Below are 5,000 nucleotides of genomic sequence, written 5' to 3'. Positions count from 1 at the left end.
GCACATGCATACACTCACTCATTCGTTCATTAAATAATTGATTCACTCTCTCACCCTCTTCCTTTTTTTTTCTCTCTATCTCTCTCTCCCTCCCTCTCTTCCTCCCATCCATCCACCCACTTCCCTTCTCTTTTTTCCCTCTATCTCATTCCCTCCCTCCCTTCTTTCTCTTACTCCTTCATACCTCAGTCTCTTTCTCTCTCCATCCTTCCCCCCTCTCTTCTCTTCTTCCACCCCTATCCTTATATTTCCCTTCTCCCCCTCCCCCTCTCTCTTTCTCTGTCTGTCTCTTTCTCCCTCTCTCCTCCTCCCTCCCTCCCTCCTCTCCCTCTCTCTCTCTACCTCTCCCTCTCTCTCTCCTCCCTCCTCCCTCCCTCCCTCCCTAACTCCCTCTCTCTCTCTCTCTCTCACTATTACCGGTTCTCAATATCCTCTTTTTATCTGACACACATACCTCCCTTTTTTCATCTGACTTTCGCCTCTTCCAATCACTGAGCAATCAATCAACAAAGAACCACAAATGAAAATAACATATTGACCCTCTTTTCCCCTCTTTTTTATCTCTCACTCTCATTCTCTATTTCTTTGTTAGTCTCTGTCTGTTTGTTTGTGTCACACGCACACATGTTATCTCTTCTATACTCTCTCTCAGTCTCTGAACTTCTCTCTCTCTTTCTTTTCCCCTTTCTCTCTCTCTTTCTTTTCCTCTTTCTCTCTCTCTTTCTTTTCGTCTTTCTCTCTCTCTTTCTTTTCCTCTTTCTCTCTCTCTTTCTTTTCCTCTTTCTCTCCCTCTTTCTTTCTCTATCTCTCTCTTCCTCTCTCCCACTCCCTCTCTTCCTCCCTCTCACTCTCTCTCTCCCTCCCTCCGTCCCTTTGTTCCTCTTCCTCTCTCTGTCATTCAACCAATACCAACACACACCTACAAAAAAAAAAAAACAAAAAAAAAAAAAAAAAAAACAGAAGCAACACATGTCACTGACCTTGGCATAGGCACGAGGCAGACGTCGAAGAGGAGGGGAGGGGGAGGGGGAGGGGGACTTACCCCATCCCCTTCCGTCGGCACGGGGGGTGAGGGGGTGAGGGGGGCGGCGCGGGGGCAGCATCCAGGAGAAGAGGGAGAAGAGGAGCGCCATCACAGACATTGTCCTACGGTGAGAGGGAGGGAAGGAGGGAGAGAGGGAGTGAAGGAGAGAAGGAGGGAGGGAGGGAGGGAGGGAGGGAGGGAATAAACGAGAGAGGGAGGGAGGGAGGGAGGGAGGGAGAGAGGGAGGGGAGGAATGAAGGAGAGAAGGAGGGAGGGAGGGAGGAGGGAGGGAGGGAGGGAGGAGGGAGGAGGAAGGAGGGAGGGAGGGAGAAGGAGAGAAGGAGGGGGAAAGAAGGAAGGATAGGGGTGGAGGGAGGATAGGAGGGAAGGTGGGGGGGGAAGGAGGCAGGTGGCATGGAAGAAGGCAGGGAGAAGAGGAGGAAAAGAAGGAGGAAGGAGGGAAGGAGGGAGGGAACGTGGGAGGGAAACGTGGCAGGAAGGGAGAGGAAGGAAGGAAGGAGGGTAGGAGGGAGGTGGAGGGAAGGAAGGAGGAAGGAGGGAAGTGAAAAGGAAGGAAGGAAGGAAGGAAGGAAGGAGGGAAGGTAGGGAGGGAGGAGGAGGAGGGAGGAATGGAGGTGTGAAAGAGGAGAGAGAGAGATAGAGAGAGAGGAGAAAAAGGAGAGAGGGAAAGAAACAGGAAAAGGAAAGAAGGGAAAATAGACGAGAGCAAAGAAGAGAGATGAAGGAAGGAGGAAGGTAGGAGGGAAAGAGATGGAGAAAAAATATATTAGTTAATGCGCTTGATAATAAAGATCATAACGATAATGGTAATCATCAGAATAGTAATAATGATTATCATAACGATAATGATAATAATGATACAATTAACAATAACGGTAATAATATTACTGATGATAGCAAACGTGATAATAATAGTAATCATGATAATGATGATGATGATAATGAATAATGATAAAGATATCGCTAGAAATACTGATAACAGCATAATCAAATTAATGATAATAACGGGCATAATAAGGACAATGATAATGATAATGAGGATAATGACGGTAATAGTACATAAAATCACAGATATCACATTTCCACGCATGTTTTTGTTTGTTATTTGTGAATGATAGCATAGACGAAGGTCACAAGGAAGTCAAAAAAACAGAAAAAAAGAAAATGAATAATAAAGAAATAAAATGAAAAGACAAACAAACAAATAAAAAGACAGATAATTACAGTAACAAGGGAAACCACTTTCTTTGCACCCAATCAAAGGCCTTTTGAGCTAATTAATCACAACCAGACCGTTATTTGTCCAATTAATAGTAGATAATGACTGGATTAATAGACAGACGAAGGTATTTATGGGTATTCAAGGTTTTTGCAAATAAGGGATATAGTCAGGAGATTACAATAGCAATGTGGATTACTGTGGATTACTGATTTATATTCGTTTTTCTCGTCTCTTGTGTACTTGTTTATCCTAATCTTCTTTCTCGTCTTCCCCTTTCTTATCCCTTTGTTATTTCTTTGTTCCCCTTCTTTCTTCGTTTTTTTTTTTTATCTTTTCAGTCCTTTCTCTTCTCTTGTTTTTTTTTCTCCTTCCCTGCATCTCTATTCTCGTTTTTTCTCTTTCCGTTTCTCTGTATCTGTCTTTCGTATTTCATTTCTCTCTCCCTCGCTTTCACACGCTCCCTCATCTCTCTCTCTCTCTTTTTTTTTTCTTTTTTTGCTTAGTTTTCCTCTCCTCTCTCATTTCCGTTTTTTCTCACTCTCACTTATCCCTTCTCTATCCTCCTAATCGCTCTATCCTTCGTCTTTTCTCTCTCCCCTTCTCTCTTTCTCTTTTTCTTATCCCTTCTCTGCCCCTCCCCACTCATTTCTCTTTCTCCTTCCTCTTCCTTCTTTCTCTCTCCCTCATCAGCCTCGCCCTTTCCCTTACTTTCTGCCTCTCCTTCCCATATCCTCTTTCTCTTTCTCATCCCTCTCCCCTTCCCTCGCTTTCTCTCTCTCATCCTCCTGTTTCCACTTTCTCCTATCCGTCTCTACCTCCTTATCCCCCCTTCCTTTTCCCTTTTCTCCCTTTTCCTCTCCCTCTCACCCCACATACACTCTTCTCCCTCTCTCCCCTCATCCGCCCTCTCCCTCTTCCTCTCTTTTCTCACCCTTTCTCCCTTCACCCACCTGTCTCCCTCTCCCTCTCTGTTCTCCCGTCACCCATCCTTTTCCCTCACCCTCTTCTCCCCATTCCTCTACCTCTCTTTTCTCCCCTCACAAACCTTTCTCCCTCTCCCTCTCCCCTCAACCACCCTTCTCCCTCTCCCTCTTCCACTCCTTTTCTTTTCTCCCTCTCCTCTTTCCCCTCACACATCCTTCTCCCTCTCCCTCTCTTTTCTCCCCTCACCCACCCTTCTCCCTCTCCCTCTCCCCTCAACCACCCTTCTCCCTCTCCCTCTTCCACTCCTTTTCTTTTCTCCCTCTCCCTCTTTCCCCTCACACATCCTTCTCCCTCTCCCTCTCTTTCTCCCCTCACCCACCCTTCTCCCTCTCCCTGTTCTTCTTCCCCCCCCATTCCTCTCCCTCTCCCTCTCCCTTCAACCATCCTTCTCCCTCTTCCTCTCCCCTCAACCACCCTTCTCCCTCTCCCTCTTTCCCCTCACACATCATTCTCCCTCTCCCTCTCTTTTCTCCTCTTGCCCACCCTTCTCCCTCTCCCTGTTCTTCTCCCCCATTCCTCTCCCTCTCCCTCCTCTCCCTCGCTTTAACACACTAGAAACCATACAGAATTTCCATTGCCACCATCGGTTAGTGGGAGTTTCACCAAAACGTTCCGTACGGACCAACACAAACAGCCGGGAGGCATCACAGGCCAAGATGGAGCGGAGTTGCTGAGGTTGTTATGTTTTTGGTGGCGTTGATTAGTTTGTTGGTTGGTTGGCAGATTGCTGCAACGGTTAGGGATAGATTTTCATAATTTTTTTTACAAGTGGATCCAATATTTTTTTTTTAATGATTACGTTAGTTACTTTTTAAGTTTTTTTTTTCGGTTAATGACTGCTCGTACGTGAAATGATGATGGTTGTAATCGTAATAATCATAATGATACTACTGCGACTACAAATAATTACAACAATGATGATGATAACAGCAACTTAATGATAATGTTAGAAATGATAACTTTAATTATTAGCGGGACCCATGGAAATTCGGGGGGGGGGGGGAATAAGAGGTAGTCCTCTCTCACTCTACCACCTCCCTCTTCCTACTACCGTTGCCTTCCCTCCTCCTTTTCCTTTGTCTCTCCCTCTCTCCCACGCCCTCTCACTCCCCAATCTTCATTCATTTTCACTTCTCCCCTCCCACTTTTTTTCCTTTTCCTCTTTAAACTGCCCACTCCCTTCAATCTCTCTCCTGTTCTCATTTTTTTTTCTCCTTTCCCCTTTCACGTCTCCTCTTCTTTATATCCTGTTTCCCTTCTGTTTCCTCTTTCTCATTTCCATTTTCTATTTATGCCTTCTTCTCCTTCCTTCCTTTCCCCCTCTCCCTTCTTTCTTCTCCTCTTTCCCCTCGTACCGTTTTTATTTATTATTCAAAAGTCGTGTAAAAATCAGTGAGCATAAACTGAGGGTCTAATTACTTCCTTGCAGTGTACTTGCCTCAAACAATAATAGTAATAATAATAATTATGATAATGGTGATATGATAATTACTCTTACTATGATAAAAGTTATAATAAGAGTAATAATGATATTGAAATAGCCATATTTGTAACAACAGCAATAATGATGATGATGATAAAAGTGATAATAATTATAATCATGACAATAAGATAATTATAATGATAATGATGATGTTGAAAATGATGACAATAACAATAATTATATTACAACTACTGATAAGAATAACTAACAAAAATATAAATCACATAACAATATCGATAACAGCAACAACAATAGCAATAGTAATG

The sequence above is a fragment of the Penaeus vannamei genome, chromosome 32 (genome assembly GCF_042767895.1).
Source record: "Penaeus vannamei isolate JL-2024 chromosome 32, ASM4276789v1, whole genome shotgun sequence".
In the NCBI taxonomy this organism is placed as follows: Eukaryota; Metazoa; Arthropoda; class Malacostraca; order Decapoda; family Penaeidae; genus Penaeus; species Penaeus vannamei.
This window is presented reverse-complemented; position numbering follows the sequence as displayed.